At 37.2% G+C, this 18063-nt stretch overlaps 1 pseudogene; it reads right to left on the bottom strand.

Moving 5' to 3' along the window:
• Positions 1-17346: 17346 nt before the first annotated feature.
• Positions 17347-17465, bottom strand: LOC111733662 (annotated as a pseudogene).
• Between the last annotated feature and the right edge of the window lie 598 nt (positions 17466-18063).

Raw genomic sequence — 18063 nt, forward strand, 5'->3', positions numbered from 1 at the left:
ATTAGAAGCAGATCCTGAAGATGTGACTGAATTGTTGCAATCTCAGGGTAAAACTTAACAGTGAAGAATTGCTTCTTATCGATGAGCAAAGAAAGTGGTTTCTTGAGATGAAATCTACTCCTGGTGCAGATGCTGTGAAGATTGTTGAAATGACAACAAAGGACTTAGAATTTACATAAACTTAGTTGAAAAGCCTCAGCAGGATTTGAGAGAATTTACTCCAATATTTAAAGTTCTACTGTGTATAAAGTGCTATCAAACAGTGTTGCATGCTACAGTGAAATTGTCCATGAAATGAAGAATCAAGTGATGTGTCATTGTTGTCTTATATTAAGAAATTGCTACAGCCACCCCAGCCTTTAGCAACCATCACCCTAATCAATTAGTAGCCATCAACATTCAGGCAAGACCATTCACCAGCAAAAAGATTATGACTTACTGAAGGCTCAGTGATGGTTAGCACTTTTTTTTTTTGCAACAAAATATATTTTTAAGGTATGTACATTGTTTTTTTAGACATCATGCTATTGCAGAATTAATGAACTACAGTATAGTGTAACTGTAACTTTTATATGCACTGGGAAACTCTTATGACTTGCTTTATTGCAATATTTGCTTTATTGTGGTGTTCTGGAATCAAACCTGCATTATCTCAGGTACATCTATATTTCAATCTCACAGCTTCCAGAGGGCAGGATCAAATCACAGGTGTGGGGTGCACCAGGGCATCCACCTAGGCTGATGCCAAGGCCTTGCTGGGGCTGTGCCCACAATAGCAGTGGGTGGTAGGTATGCTTCTAACACAAAGAATAGCAGGTATGGGCTCCCCTTGGGCAGTAGGGATGGCAAGCACACTCAGACCCACTTGCTCAATGGCAGTCGTCTTAGAGCTTCATGCCACGTCTTGGACAAGAAGTAGCTCTATTGGCTGGTGCTATGCAAAAAGCTTCATATTTAATCAACCCGTAGGCATAGAAACTCTGTGGTCAAGTCCATTATCAACCCCTCTTTACAGAGAAGGAAGCTGACTTAGGGAGGCCAGGTCACTCACCAAGGCTACTACCAGGAGAAGGTAAGGGGTGAATGGAGGCCTGTGCTTCCAGAGCTGAGGCCTGTAAGGCTGGGAGAGGCAGCACCTCAGATAAGGAAGGGGCCTGTACTGTGAAGCCTGCTTTCCAGGTCCTAGCCCATCCTGGGCCAGATGAGGGCCTCTGTTGAGTGGCCAAGGCTTGATACTCCCTTCCTCCCTCCTCAGGCTGGTCCCTTGAGGCCCACCTTGGGTGGGGGCCCAAAGAAGAGGGTTTCAGCCTCAGCCACATAAAAAGAAAGTCACATGGGCTGTTAGGAGCAAGGGTGCTGTGTTCACTTAACCTTTCTGAGCCTCTGTTTCCTAATCTGTAAAATGATGATGATGATAATAATAATAATAATAATAATAATAATAATAATAATAATAATAGGACTACTTTATAGGATCATTGTGAAGAATAAGTGAACCAACATAAGTAAAGGGCTATAGATACTGCTGGTCCATAGTAAACACTATAGTAACATCAGTGTATTAAATAGTAGTCAACCAGCTCCTCTCCTATGCCAGGCCCTGTGCTGGCCTCCTCTGCGCATTATTTTTTTTGGTTCTCCCAGCTGCCCTATGGGCATTATTCTCTCATTTCAAAGATGAGGAAGTTGAGGATGAGCAAGTGTAAGTGACTTGGCCAGGGTTATATTGTCTTTATCTGGTGAGAGCCTTGGCTTTGGGTTCTCTTCACCTTCCCCCTTTCAGGCAGCCCAGCTGTTGAGTAACCCAGGAACCAGGTTCTGGAGCAGAGCCCAGCCCCCTGCTATTCCTTGTTGGCCTGACTCTCCTTGGCCAGGGTGGGTTTGGAACTTCCATGTGTCCACCTGGGGACCTGTATGTGCCTGTAGGCCCCTTGTTCCCTTCACACAGCCTTCATTACTTTTTTATGGGAATATTATTTTTGAAATATGTTAGTACACCCATCTCATTTTCATCTCCTGGTCCTGACATCTCCCTTTTCTGTTGGAGGCATCCATTTGCCTCAGACACTTTGGGCTTACAAGGGTGAATATTCAGCTTCAGAATTCCAAAATGAGGCTTCTGAGTTTGCAATTGGGCAGTAGGCTTGAGAGACAGACTTTGTTGGTAGACAAAGGTTTTCCTAAGGTTTTTCTCTTAACATTTCAAGATGGAAGTAGGTATTCTTGAATACAGAGGTGTCTGTGAAGGGCCCAGTCCCTTTGGAGCTGCTTATACCAATAGGAGGAGGCCCCAGCAGGGTAAACATGGTGGACTGCATAGTCAGATGAGTGAACAGGCTGAGTTTGTTCTCCCAAGTGGGGATGCAGAAGGTGACTGCATCTTGGGGCAGGGTGGCTCCTTGCAGAACCGCTGGGCCAGGTCATTCCCTGACAGCCAGATCAGGGGGCTGCTGTAAGGCATGTGCCCATGTATACTAGGGCAGGCTTAACCAGCCTCCATACACAGGACAGTGGCCTGCTCACACCCAGCAACTATCCCACTCTCCATGAATCTTACCTGTGCTCTTGCTCTGGGCCTTCTTGGATTGCTATAGAATTCAGAATTCTGAACAATCATACATTTACTTGAGCCATGCAAGTAGAGACCAGGCTGGCAAAGAGAGGGTTTGAGGATCACTCTCAGAGACACAATTTGAAGCACTTTTGGAATTTACTTTAAAATACTACAGTGAGGAGTGGTGCGTATGAAACATGATGAGTGTGGGTTGCTAATTGTAGGTGCTGGGGAAAAGCTGGTATAGGTTCATTATGCTGTCCTCCCTACTTCTGTTTGAATTTCCACAAACTAAGAAATAAAATAAAGCCCTAGGATTATTGGGTCTCTCACACTAGGTCTTAGGGCAGTAAGAACAGAGACTGTCAACTCACTTCTGGATTTCAGCTCCCTGCAATATATACAAGCCCACATATAGAAGATGCTGATCAGATATTTATGATATGAATGAAGGACTATTATTATTTTTAAAGTGTAGGAGATTGCTAAGTGAAAAATGGTATGTCAGTGTTGTTTCAATTTGCATTCAATTACTAACTAAAATAAATTTTTTTTCATTTATTTGCTCATTTTTTCTCTTTTGCAATGTACCCATTTATTTCCTTAGTTTATATTTCTATTGAGGTTTTTATCTTTTTGTTTTAAATAGTTCTTTAAATATTAATGTTATTAACTCCCCATCGACCACAGATTTTAGAAATAATTTCTCAGATTTTTATTTATTTTTAATTCATACTTTTTGCCATCTATTTTTCGTGTAGTCAAATCCATCCATTTTGCTTTGTTTTCTTATTTTTGTGTTGTGTTTAGACTGTCTCTCTATACCACTAGACTATATGAAAGTCATAGGCACTTCTCTTAGTGCCTTTATTATATCTGTTTTAATATTTAAAATTTAAATCCATCTGGAACTTATTTTGCTATAAAATATGAGATAGAGATAATTTTTTCAAATTATGAGTCAATTTTCTCCATAACATTTTTTGAGTAATTCAGTCTAACAGAATAAGTCGATAAAGTACACAAATCATAGTTTTTAAAAACTACTGGAGAACTAAGGTTATAAAGAGACTTAAATGTACCAAATTCCAGAAAGTGGTAGAGGCCATGGCTGCTTTTATTTCTGGTGGAGTGGGGAGTGGAGGGAAACCTGTTATAAATGAGGGTGAGAAGCAAATAGCCAAATGAATAGAAACATAGAATAGAACAATAAACAGAAATGAATAAGTAATAGGAAACAACAAAATATGGGGTAAAAAGAAAACACCTCTGGGCTGTCAGAGTGGATTAGAATCCTGAGAAGCCCAATCACAGAGTAAGTCTGCACCTACCTGTCAACTAAAGCTTCACTAAAACCCAAACTTAGCTCTACCCTCCACAATAGTGGCCTGATACAAGGATAGGAATGTCCTTTACTAAGGGTTAAATGTCATTAACTTCAGTCTCGACTATTATTTTACAAAGTCTAGTATACCAAAAAACAAACAAACAAAAAATGATGAGTCATACAAAGAAACAATGTAATCCATGGCCCAGAGAGAAAATAATTAATAGAAATAGGCCCCAAGATGGTCCAGATGTTGGAATTATCAGAAAGGGATTTTAATATGACATATATGTTAGAGAATCCACCAGAAAAGAGATAACTTGTGTACACACATGGGAAATTTCAACAGAGGTATTGGAACTATATTGGAAAACCTACTGAAAATTCTGGAAATAAAAATACCTTATCAGAAATACAAAATTTATTTGCTGAGCTTGTTAACATTAAGGAAACCAATTAGTGAACTTGAAGATAAGAGAAAAATCTCCAAACTGAAATACAAAGAGTAAAGAATATAAAAAACCAAAAGAGAGTACCAAAAAATCTGTGGGACAGTATCTGATGGTCCAATATATGTGTAAGTGGAGCACCAGAAGGAGAGGTGAGAAGGATTGGGGAAAAAAATATTTAGCAGAGATACTAGCAGAGAATTTAAAAAGATTGATGAAATACATCAACATACAGGTGCAAGAAACAGTGAAACTCAAGCAGTGTAACATAAATAAAACCACACCTTGGCACATTATAATTAAACTACTGAAACTCAAAGATAAAAATAAAATCTTAAAAGCAGCCAGAGAAAAAAATGACATTATATACAGAGGAACAATGAAAAAAATGTATAATGACTTTTCATCAGAATAAATGGAGGGCAGATGACAGTGGAATGACAGTAAATGCTGGAATAAAAAACAAAACCCTGAATAAAAAACTTTTCCAATGCAGGTCATACAGACATTAAAGTGATAACGAGGAGATATTATGAACAACTTCATGCCAATAAATTCAACAATTTAGATAAAACTGACAAATTTCTTGAAAATAGAAAATTACTGAAATTCACAGAAGGATAGAAAGTCTAAATAGTCCTATGTCTATCAAAGATAGTAAACTGAAAAACTTCCTTCAAGGAAAACTTCCTAAGTGCTTCTTCACAAAATTCTATCAAACATTTAAGGAAGAAATAGTATCAATCTTACAAACTCGTTGGAGAAAATAGAGAAGTAGGGAATACTTCACTTATTTTATGAGGCCAGCATAGCCCTGATACTGAAACGTGACAAGAAAATGATAGACTAGTATCCCTCATAAACATATATGCAAACATTCTTTAAATTTAAAAGAAAATTATAGTTGAAATACAATATTATGTTGATTTCAGGTGTACAACATAGTGATTCAACATTTATGTACCTTATGAAGTGATCAATAAGTCTAGTAACCATCTGTCACTGTATATAGTTATTATGATATTAATGATTATATTTTCTAGACTGTACATCCCTTTAACTTATTTTATAACTGGAAATTTGTGCTTCCTAATCCCCTTCCTCTTTTCTGCCCACCTGCATCACCCTCTCTTCTAGCAATCATCAGTTTGTTCTCTATAAGTTTTTTTGTTTGTTCTTTGTTTTGTTTTCTAGTTTCTGCATATAAGTGAAATTATATGATATTTGTCTTTCTCTGCCTGACTTATTTCACTTAGCATAATGCTCTCTGGGTCTGCCCATGTTCATGCTGTCACAAATGGCAATATTTCATTCTTTTTAAGACTGAGTAATATTCCATTGTATGTATGTACCACATCTTCTTTATCCAATAGTCTATCAATGGAATCTATAGATTGCTTTGGGTAGTATGGACAATATAATTATGTTAATTCTTCCTATCCATGAGCATGGTATGTACTTTCATTTACTTGTATCTTCTTCAATTTCTTTCTTCAGTGTTTTATAGTTTTCAGAGTACAGGTCTTTTACCTCCTTTAAAAAATTTATTTCTGAGTATTTTATTTTTTTGCTACAATTATAAATGAGATTGTTTTCTTAATCTTTATGATAGTTTGTTATTTATGTATGGAACTGCAACAGATTCTGAATATTACTTTCATATCCTCCTACTTTCCTGAATTCATTTATTAATTCTAACAGTTTTTTTGGTGGACTCTTTAGGGTTTTCTATATATACTATCATGTCATCTGCAAATAATGGCAGTTTTACTTCTTTGTGAATTTGGATACCTTTTATTTATTTTTCATGTTTCATTGCTCTGGCTAGAACTTCTAATAGAACAGAAGTAGTGAGAGAGGACATCCTTGTGTTGTTCTTGATTTTAGAGAAAAAGCTTTCCGTTTTTCACCATTGAGTATAAAGTCAGCTGCCCATCCTGCCTTACCCTCTCCTCATATATGGTCTTTACTACGTTGAGGACATTCTCTTTATACCTGCTTTGTTGAGAATTTTTATCATAAATGAATGTTCAATTTTGCCAAGTGCTTTTTCTGAATCTATTGATATGATCATATAACTTTTATCCTTCATTTAGTTTATGTGGTATATCGTGGTGATTGATTTGTAGATATTAAATCACCCTTGCACTCTTGGAATAAATCCTATTATGGTGTATAATCTTTATGCTATTTTGCTGAATTCAGTTTGCTAATATATAATTGAGGATTTTTGCATCTATGTTCATCAGAGATATTAGACTATAATTTGTGTGTGTGTGTGTGTGTGTGTGTGTGTGTGTGTGTGTGTGTGTGTGTGTGGTGTCTGTTGGGTTTTGGTCTCAGGGTAATGCTTTCTTAACAGAATGAGTTTAAAAGATTTCCCTCCTCTTCAATTATTTGGAGTAGGTGGAGAAGAATAGGTATTAATTCTTCTTTGAATGTACATGAGAAGCCGTCTAGTCCTGGACTTTTGTTTGTTGGGAGGATTTTGATTACTGCTTGAATTTTATTAGTAGTAATTGGTCTGTTCTGATTTTCTGCCTCATCCAGATTCTTGGAAGATCATATGTTTATAGGAAGTTATCTATTTCTTCTAGGTTGTCCAGTTTGTTAACATATAATTGTTTATTGTATTCTCTTAAAATCCTTTGTATCTCCATGGTGTAAATTGTCGCCTCTTTTCTTTCGTTTCTTAATTTACTTATTTGAATTCTCTCCCTTTTTATCTTGATGAATCTGGCCAAAGGTTTATCAATTTTATTTACCTTTTTTTTTTAAAGCATTTAGTTTCATTGTTCATTTCCATTATTTTTTATTCTCTGTTTCTTTTATTTCCACACTGGTCTTTATTAATTCCTACCTTCTACTTTGATCTTATCTTACTTTCCTTGATCTTCTCTTTCTAGTTCTTTTAGGTGTAAATTTAGATTGTTCATTTGAGATTTTTCTTATTTCTTGTTACAGGTAGGCCAGTATCACTATGAATTTTTCTCTTAAAACTTCTTTTGCTATGTCTCATAGATTTTGAATCCTTGTGTTTTCATTTTCATTTCTCTCAAGAAAATTTTTATTTCTTCCTTGATTTCTTCATTAACCCAGTGATTGTTTAGCAGCATGTTGTTTAGTCTCCATGTGTTTGTATTTTTTCCCAGTTTTCTTCCTGTAATTGATTTCTAGTTTTATACCATTGTGACTGGAGAAGATGCTTGATGTGATTTTAATCTTAAATTTATTGAGACTTGTTTTGTGGCCTACCATGTAGTCAGTCTATCATGGAAAATATTTTATGTGTACTTGAAAAGAATGTATATTATGCTGTTTTGGATAGAATGTCCTATAAATATTTATTAAGTTTATCTGATCTAATGTATCATTTAAGGCCACCGTTTCCTTATTGATTTCTTCTAGATGATGTATCAATTGATGTCAGTTGAGTGTTAAAGTCTCCTACTATTATTATAATACTATCAATCTCTCCATTTAGGCCTGCTAATATTTGTTTTATGTATTAGGTGCTCCTTCATAGTATGTATAGATGTTTACAAGAGTTATATCCTCTTTTTGGGTTGATCCCATTATCATTATGTAATGCCCTTCTTTGTCTCTTACTACAGTCATATATTTATTTATTTATTTAATTAGTTTCAGGTATATGGTACATTGGTTAGACATCTATATAGTTCATAAAACGATCCTCCCAATTGCTCCCTCCCTCCTCTGACCCTCCATCTAGCCAATGTATTAATGCTAACTGCATTCCCTATGCTGTGCTCTCCATCCCCATGACCATCCATCAGCCACTAATTTGTACTTCTTTAACCTTCACCCCATTCTCCCAACCCCCAAGCCCCCCTCCCCTCTGTCCATCACCAAATTGTCCACTATATTTGTGAGTCTGTTTTTGATTAGTTTGTTCTTTTTATTTTTTAGATTCTGCATGTAAGTGAAATCATGTAGTGTTTATCTTTCTCTGTCTGACTTAAATACCTTCTAGGTCCATCGAAGCATTATCTTTTTCCATCCCCTTCCTTTTAGTCTGTGTGTATCTTTTAATCCAAAGTGAATCTTTTGTATATTTTCTTCTTAAAGAAGTCCCTCAAACATTCACTGTAATACTGGCTTGGTGGTGATAAATTCCTTTAGCTTATTTTTGTCTGGGAAGCTCTTTATCTGTCCTTCAATTCTAAATGATAGCTTTGCTGGATAAATTATTCTTGGTTGTATATCCTGGGTCTTCATCCTGTCGAATATTTTTTGCCAAGCCCTTCTGTCCTGCATAGTTTCTTTTGAGAAATCAGCTGCCAGTCTTATGGGTGTTCCCTTATAAGTAATTATCTGTTTTTCTCTTGCTGCTTTTAATATTCTTTCTTTGTATTTAATCTTTGGCATTTTAATTAAGATGTGTTTTGGTATGGGCCTCTTTGGATCCCTGATTTTTGGAATTCTCTGAACTGCCTGGGGTTTTATGTTCATTTCCTTCACCAGATTAGGGAAGTTTTCCATCATTATTTCTCCAAACAGCTGCTCAACATCTTGATTTTCTTCAGTTATGCTGATCAGATTGATATTTGGACCCTTAATAGTGTCCCATATGCTCTTTAAATTATTCTTATAGTTTTGGTATCTTATCTCTTGCCATTCTGATTGTGTGTCTTTGGCTTTCCCATCCTCTAGATAGGGCATTTAATTCTTTTATTTATTCACTTTATTTATTCCTTTATTTGTTCCATTTAATATACTTGTCATCTCAGATAATGTGTTCTTCATTTCTGATTGGTTTCCTTTTATTTTTCCATTTCCATTTTTATGTTTTTTTTTAATAATCTCTTTACTGAATTTATCTACACCTCCAAAAAGTTCATTGAGCATCTTTATAACCAGTGTTTTGAACTCTGCATCTGTTAGATTACTTGATTCTATTATTTCTGGATCTCAGTTCTGTTCTCTCATATGGTTTCTGCATATTGGTCTTCCTATTTTGGCTGCCTTTCCGTGTCTGTTTCTATGTACTAAGCAAAGCTCCTAAGTCTCCCGGTCTTATTAGTGTGGATTTGTGAAGTAGGTGTCCAGTGGCACAGTCCTGAGAGGGGCTCAGCTACAGGCTAAATTTAGCTCAAGCCTCTGCCCCTCCAGGGCCACCTATTAAGATTCAGCAAGCCATCCACAGATGCTACGCTTATAGTTTCCTCAAAAGGCCACACCAGAAACCGAGGCCAGCTGCCTCCAGTGTGAGTCTAGGCGCTGCTCAGCAAGGAGCACTTGACTCGCTGAGGATAAACCTGGATGTGGCTTGGGTGGGGTCACGAGTTGGGGGAGGTGGGGTTTCAGGGAATCCTCTGGAGCGACCTTTGTTATTCAGTCTGATTAACTCACATCATTGGCGGCGCTGTGTTCAAGCACTGGGAGGGGTTATGGTTCAACAGGAAACAATGGTTACCGCTGAGACTTCTGTACAGAGTGAGCATCACCTTGGCCCTCACTCGGAAAATGTTTCCCTTTAAGTCCCTGGTGCCTCCTGCCCACAGCTGATTGGCACTGGTGCTCAGAGCGAGCAGGTCTGTCACCGGGAATGTCTGCTTGTAGACGCAGCCCCTTTAAGAGGCTCTGTCGCTGCCACAGCCTCCGTCTCACTCAGCCGCTGGAGAACAGGTTGCCTCGTGTCCTCACCCCGTCCTACCTTCTGCCATTGCAGGGTGTTTTCTTGGATTTCTCCCTAGTTGTATGGCTTATTCATCAAGATCCCAGGCGATTTTTCATTGCTGCTGCTCCTTGTTTCCATCACAACTTTGATTTGGTCACCAGAGGGATAAACAGAACCTCTATCATCTACTACACCATTTGTTTTTAATCCTACCTTCTTATTTTTAAAGTCTATTTTGTTTAACATAAGTATTGCTACTCAGCTCTTTATTTTTTGTTCCATTTGCATAAAATATATTTTCCATCTCTTCACTTTCCGTCTATGAGTATCTTTCAACCTAAACTGAGTCTCCCGTAGGTGGTATAACAGTATATGCAATGGTGTTGGCTTTTTTTTTTAAAAAAACCGTCTCAACCACCCTATGTCTTTTATTGGAGCATTTCGAGTAATTATTATTGACAGGTATGTAGTTATTGCCATTTTATTACTTGTTTTCTGATTGCTTTTGTAGTTCTCTGTTTCGTTCTTTTACTCTCTTTTCTTGTACATTCATGATTTTCTTTAGTGGTTTGTGTGGGTTCTTCTTTATCTTTTGTGTATCTATTTCAGGTATTTGGTTTATGGTTACCATGAGATTCTTATATAACAAACTATGTTTATAGAAGTCTATTATAAGTTGATGATCACTTACTACTATTGGACGCTTTCTAAAAGCACAATATCTTTTACTTTCCCCTCCACATTTATGTTTTTGACATAATATTTTATACCTCATGTGTATATGTCCATCCCTTAATTTATTATTGTAGTTATATGTGAACTTACTACATTCGTCTTATAACTTTCATACTAGTTTTTATTGATTTAGTACTTTTACTAAATGTTTGCATTTATCAATGAGATGTTTTTTTCTTTCCTATATTTAAACATTTTAAAATTTGACTATTTATTTTTTGCTTAAAGAAGTTTCTTGAACAATTCTTAAAAGTTTTTTGAACAATTCTTGTAAAGTTGATTTAGTAGATATTAACTCCTTTAGCTTCAGCTTGTCTGGGATACCCTTTATCTCTCCTTCAATTCTGAATGTTAACCTTGTTTAGCTTCAGGTTTTCCCTTTAGTCACTTGAATATATTGTGCTATTCCCTCTGGTCTACAAAGTTTCTGCTGAAAAATCAGTTGACAAGTCTTATGGATTTTCCCTTATAATGTAAATAGCTGCTTTTCTCTTGCTCCTTTTAAGATTCTTTATCTTTATCTTTTGGTATTTTAATTATGATATGTCTTGGTCTGGATTGCTTTGGGTTCACTTGTTTGTGACTCTCTGTTTCCTAAACTGGGATTTCTGTTTCCATCACTGGTTTTAGGAAGTTTTCAGCCATTATTTCTTCAGATAGTTTTTCTGTCCCTTTCTCTCTCTTCTCCTTCTGTGTGACTCCTATGAATCTTCATGGTATGCTTCATGTTGTCTCAGGGATCCCCTAAATTATCATCACTAAAAAAATTATTTTAATGTTCCTTTAATGTTCCTTTAGTATTTTTTTTTTTTTTTTTTTTTGCTTTTCTGATTGGCTGATTTCCACTACCTTGTCTGCCAGATCACTGATTTGGTCTTCTACATTGTCTAATCTGCTGTTGATTCTCTCTGGTGTATTTTTATTTTAAATTATTTTTTAATTTTTTTCTTTGAAGTTTTTAATTTTTATTTTAAATAATTTTTAGTTTTCAATTACAGTCGGTAGGCAATATTATATTAGTTTCAGGTATACGACATAGTGATGAGGCATTTATATAACTTATAAAGTGATCACTCCAATAAATCTAGTATCCATTTGACACCATACATAGTTATTACAATATTATTGACTATATTCCCTGTGCTATACTTTATATCCCTGTGACTATTTTATAACTATCAAGTTTAACTTTGATCCCTTCCCCCTTTCACTCATCCCCTAACCCCCTCCTATCTGGCAACCATCAGTTTGTTCTCTGTATATATGAGTTTGTTTCTGTTGTTTGTTGATTTATTTTATTTTTTATATTCCACATATAAGTGAAATCATATGGTATTTTTCTTTCTTTGACTTATTTCACTTACCAAAATACCTTCTAGGTTCACCCATGTTGTTGCAGATGGCAAAATTCCAATCTTTTTGTGGCTGAGTAATATTTCATTGTATATATGTCCTACATCTTATTTATCCATTCATCTATTGATAGACATTTAGGTTACTTTCATATCTTGGCTATTGTAAATAATGCTGCAATGAACATATGTATGCACATTTTTTGAATTAGTGCCTTGGGTTTCTTCAGATAAATACCCAGAAGTGGAATTACTGGGTCCTCCTTTGTTATAGCCTTTGTTTTAAAGTCTACTTTATCTGGTATAAGTGTTGCTCCCCCAGATTTTTTTTTCATTTCCATTTTCATGAAATATTTTTCCTCTATTTCTTTCAGTACGTATGTGTCTTTCCATCTGAAGTGCATTTCTTGTAGGCAGCATATGTAAGGGTCTTGTTTTCTTATTCATTCTATCACCCTGTGTCTTTTGATTGAAGCATTTAATCCTTTTACATTTAAAGTAATTATTGATAGGTATGTAGTTATTGCCATTTAATTCTTCATATTTATGATTTTTCCCCTCTTTTTCTTCTTAAAGAAGTTTCTTTAATGTTTCTTGTAATACTGGTTTGGTAGTGATGAACTCCTTTAGCTTTTTCTTGTCTGGGAAGCTCTTTACTGTTCTTTAATTTTAAATGATAGCTTTGCTGGGCAAAGTAATCTTGTTTGTAGTTTCTTCAGTTTTTCATCACTTTGAATATTTCCTGCCAATTGCTTCTGGTCTGCAAAGCTCTTGTTGAGAAATCAGCTGATAGTCTTATGGGATCTCCCTTGTAGGTAACTAACTGCCTTTCTTTTGCTGCTTTTAAAATTCTTTGTCTTTAACCATTAGTATTTTACTCATGATGTGTCTTGGTGTGGGCCTCTTTAGGTTCATCTTGTTTGAGACTCTGTTTCCTTGGCTTGTATGTCTATTTCTTTTGCCAGGTCAGGGACATTTTCTATCACCATTTCTTGAAATAAGTTTTCAAGAAATTCCTTGCTCTTTTTCTCCTCTTTTTCGTACCGTTATGATGTGAATGTATGCTCGATGTTGTTTCAGAAGCCCCTTAAACTATGTTAATTTTTTTGGATTCTTTTTTCTTACTGCCATTCTGATTAGGTATTTTCTGCTACCTTATCTTCTAAATCACTGATTCAGTCCTCTGCTTCATCTAATGTACTGTTGAATCCCTCTAAGGTGTTCTTCATTTCATTTATTGTATTCTTCATTTCTGATTGATTCTTTTTTATGTTTTCTATCTCCATTTTATGCTTCCTATCTCTTTGCTGAAATTCTCACTGAGATCACTTAGCATCCTTTATAACTAGTGTTTTGAACTTCGAATCTGGTAGTTCTTCTTCTGGAGCTTTGTTCTATTTTTTTTTTTCTTCTGTCTGGCACATGTTTCTTTGTCTCCTCATTTTGGCTGTCTCCTGTGTTTGTTTCTATTTATTAGGTAGAGCTGCTATGTCTCTCAGCATTGATGGGTTGGCCTCATATAGTAAGCGTCCTGTGGGGCCCAGTGGTGCAGTCTCCCTGGTCACCTGAGCGTGGTGCTCCAGATGTGTCACTTGTGTGTGTCCTCCTGCTGTAGTTAAGCCTTGATTGCTGTTGGCGTACCAGTAGGAGAGATTAACTCTCAGGTGGATTGATTGTGAGCACTGGCCATGACTACAGTGAAGAAGCTGTTGTTCAGGGGCTGACCCTACTGAGTGGGGTGTGGTGCCTGCTGAGTCTGCTCTTTGGGTGTGTCTTTTGAGGAAGTGGTTGAGGGTGCTCTGGTATAGTCTGAAGCTGGAAACCAGGTATATTGATTCTGGGGCCTCTTTAGAGGGGCTCTGGTGCAGGCCAAGGTCAGCTGCTGCCTGTCCCCTGCCTGGGGCCACTTGGTATGAGCTATAAAGTAATCTGCAGATGGTTGCCACTTGTGCTGGGCTTGGAGGTGCTGGGAGGAGGCTAATTTTCAAACTGAGGCTGGCTGTCATTAGTGCCAGGCTTGGGGCTGCTTCACAAGTGGCACGGGGCATGCCAAGGTCAGGTGCTGCTTGTTTGGGGTTTGTAAACCTTTGAGAAATTTTAGAAAAGGCTGAAGCATGAGCCAAGATAGGCCATTTGTATGGAAAAGATATTGAAAGTAGCTAGTGTGGGCCTGCAAGTTGGGTGCAGTGGTGTCTTAAGAATTTACCAGGGCAGGGAGATCCATGTTAGCTGGGTTAGTGGAGACTGAGCTATGCACTTACCTGGGGGAAGGGCTCAATAAAGGAACAATTGCTTCTTCTAGTATTTATCTCTGGGAGAAAACTGCCCCTCCAGCCCTTGTTCTGAAGCCAGTCAATTTATTTCCTCTCCTGGAGTCTCTGTTACCTTTCAAACTAGTGCTGGAGATCAGAGAGAGTGACTCTGCCAGCAAGTAAGTTCATGCACGGGGCCTTTAAGAGGAATTCCTGGTACTCCAGCAGCCTTCCATCTCACTCAGCCACAAGCCCCACTAATTTTCACAGCCAGAAGTTATGGGGTATCTCTTCTGGCACTGGAACATTGGGCTAGGGAGCCGGGCTGGGGCTGGGACTCCTCATTCTTTGGGGGAGCTCTGCAGCTGACATATCTCTCCCAATTTTTAACTGCCACATGTGGGTGTGTGACCAGCCCGTTTTGTGTGTCCACCCTCCCTACCAGTCACATCATGGCTCCTGTGCATCCTTAATTATAGGACTTTTGTTCAGCTTGGCTTCAGGGAATTCTCAATGATGGTTGTTCTGTAGTTTCGTTGTAATTTTGAAGTAGTCATGAGAGGAGGCAAGCACAGCATTTACTTACTCTGCCATCTTGATAGGAAGCCCCTACAGTTATTATATTCTTCAGTTCTGATGGGTTCTTTTTATTTTTGTCTCTTCATTGAAGTTCTCTTTGAGTTCTTCTATTCCTCCAAGTTCATTGGGCATCTTTATAACCAGTGTTTTGAATTCTTTATTAGGTAGATGCTTATCTCCATCTTATTTAGTTCTTTTTCTTGAGATTTGTTTTGTTCTTTAATTAGAAACATACTCCTCTGTTTCCTCATTGTGGCTCTCTGTTTATTTGTATGGATTATGTAAAATAGCAATCTGTCCCAGTCTTGAACAAGTAGCTTTGTGGGAATTTCTCCTTTGTACATTTTCAGGTGTCTTTGGTAGGCTAGATATAGCTGTAGCTAGAGTGGGCCTTGGCCATGGAGTGTCCTGGGGTCAAGCTGAGCTGGGGCTGTCTTGGTGAGACAATTGGAGCTTTTGGTAAAGTAAGCTCCTGTCATGATGAGTCCCAGGGGCAAGTTACGCTGGGCCCTGGAGCTGTACCTGAAGCAGGCATGGGCCTTGAGAGTCCCAGGGAAAAGCTGTGCCAGGGACTCCTTAGTTGGTTAGCTGAGGCTATAGCTAGAATGGGCATGAGCCTCAGAGAATCACAGGGACAAGCCATGGTGGGTTGTCCTTTGTGGGTTGGCTGGAAGCTGTGGTTGCAGCAGCCTGGGGGAGTCCTGGGGGTAAGCTGCGCCAGCCTGGAGGGGTAATCAAAGCAGGTGTGAGCCATAGAAAGCCTTAGAAGGAAGCCTCAGCCAGGCTGGGAGCTGCGGCTGGTGCAGGTGCTCGCTACAGTGAATTCTGAGGTGCAAGCTGAGGAGCTGGTGTGGGCCTGAAGCCTGGGGTGCACTGGCATGGCCTTGGTTGGCTGGCTAGAGTATCTTGATTAAGCTCCTGCCTCTGTAAAAAGGTGGAAGAAAAATGCAACAAATGGGCTCTTTAGTGTCTCCAACCCTAGAGAGAGTTTCTGCAGTTTCTCCTCACTTGGCAGATGCTCTAGGGTTAGTTATTAGATTTCTTTCTTGTATAATCTATGTGTCCTTTAGCCTACTCTTCTCCCACTGTGCCCCGGGGCATGTGTGTCTGTGTGTGTAGCCCCTCAGTGCTTCCTCCCCACTGCTGGTTGGTGCATTGAGGATGAGATCCCCATGATGCCATATTTCTGTTTTTCTATGTGGTCTCTCATTTGTTGTGCAGGAGCTATTCAGTCAGCCCTCTGTAAAAATGTAGATGTGTTCATTGGAGGAGGTGAGTTCAGGGTCTTCCTATGCTGCCATTTGGAACTGGAAGTCTATGCAAAAAAATCTTTAAAAAATATTATCAAATTGAATTCAGCAATATATAGAAAGAATAATATATAATGACCAAGTGAGATTTATCCCAGGGATAAAGAGTTCATTTAATATTCCAAAATAAATCAATGTAAGTCACTACCATAAAGTTGTGACCAAAGGAGACTAAATAATTAAAGGAGAAATGGCATATCATTATCTCAATAAATTCAGAAAAAGCACTTGATAAAATTTCACACATATAAAAAACTCAGCTAACTAAAAATAGAAGGGAATGTTTCTAATCTTATAAGATAGGTATACACAAATCTACAAAAGTGAGATCAAAATAGCATTAAAAATACTTATGAATAGATCTGATGAAAGATGAGCAAGACCATCATACTGAAAATTGCACAAACATTATTGAGAGAAATTAAATAAGAGTCAAGTTAATGAAGAGATAGACCATGTTCATTTATTAAAGTTCATGCTATTGAGATGTCAATTTTCTGCAAACTGGCTTATAGAGTCAACACAATTGCAAACAAATTCCAGCAGTCATTTGGAAAAAATCTGATTCTAAAATTTATTTGGAAAAGTAAAGGATACAGAAGAGCCAACATGCTTTTGAGAAAGAACAAAGTGAAGGACACGTACAACCTGGTTTTAAGACTTCCATTAAATTTATAGTAATCAAGATGAGATAGCACTGCCATAAGCACAGACAAATGGCTCTGTGGGACAGAACAGAGAGTTAGGAAATAAACCTATATAATATATATGGTCAATTGATTTTTTTAAAGAAAAATCTTTCTTTTTCCTTCATGCCTCAGCCTCTGGTAACCACTATTTCACCCTCTTTTACTGTGAATTTTCTTGTTACTAGTTTTAATATACCACATATAAATGAGATCATGTGGTATTCATCCTTCTGTGTGTGGCTTATTTCACTTAGTGTAATGTCCATCAGTCTCATCCATGTTGGAAATGGCAGGATTTTCCTCTTTTTTTTTTTTTTTTAGGCTGAATAATACTCTATTGTATGTATATGTATATATATCTATAATCTCATGTTTTATTTATCCATTCATCACATTGATGGATATGTAGGATGTTTCCATATCTTTATTTATTTATCTGTTTGTTTATTTATATTTTACGCCTATAGCATCTAGTATTCCTAGGTGGTCTCCCATCCAAGTACTAACCAGGGCCGACCCTGCTTAGCTTCCGAGATCAGACAAGATCAGGCACGTTCAGGGTGGCATGGCTGTAGACTTCCATATCTTGACTATTGTGAATAATGCTGCACGGAACATGGGGTGCAGATATCTCTTTGAATTGATTTCTGATCAAAGAACTGAGTTAATTCAAAGGAGAAAGAAAAATTTAAACAAATGGTACTGAAACAAACTGGATAATAAACAATATTACACAGAAAATAATTCCAGATGGATCATTCATTTAAATAGGAACCTAGAACCATAAATCTTTTATATAAAATGTATGAGAATATTTTCAACTTTGAGGAAGACAAAGACATTAACCAAATTAGCACCAAAAATATAAACCATAAATTAAAAAATAATAATTGGACATCATCAAGACCAATATCAAAATATTAAGAAAATTAACAGTTGAACCTCAGATAAGGAAAATATATTCATAATAATGATCTCTGATGAAAGACTCTTATTTATAATATGTAAAGAATTCCTAAAAATCATTAATAAAAAGACAGACAACCCAATTAAAAATGAGCAAAGGCTCAGACAATTCACAGAAGATATATAAATGACCAATAAACACATGACAAGACTCTCAATATTAATAGTCATCAGGGAAAAGCAAATTCAAAGTACAATGAATTATCACT

This window comes from Pteropus vampyrus, unplaced genomic scaffold (assembly GCF_000151845.1).
Source record: "Pteropus vampyrus isolate Shadow unplaced genomic scaffold, Pvam_2.0 Scaffold607, whole genome shotgun sequence".
Taxonomy (NCBI): Eukaryota; Metazoa; Chordata; class Mammalia; order Chiroptera; family Pteropodidae; genus Pteropus; species Pteropus vampyrus.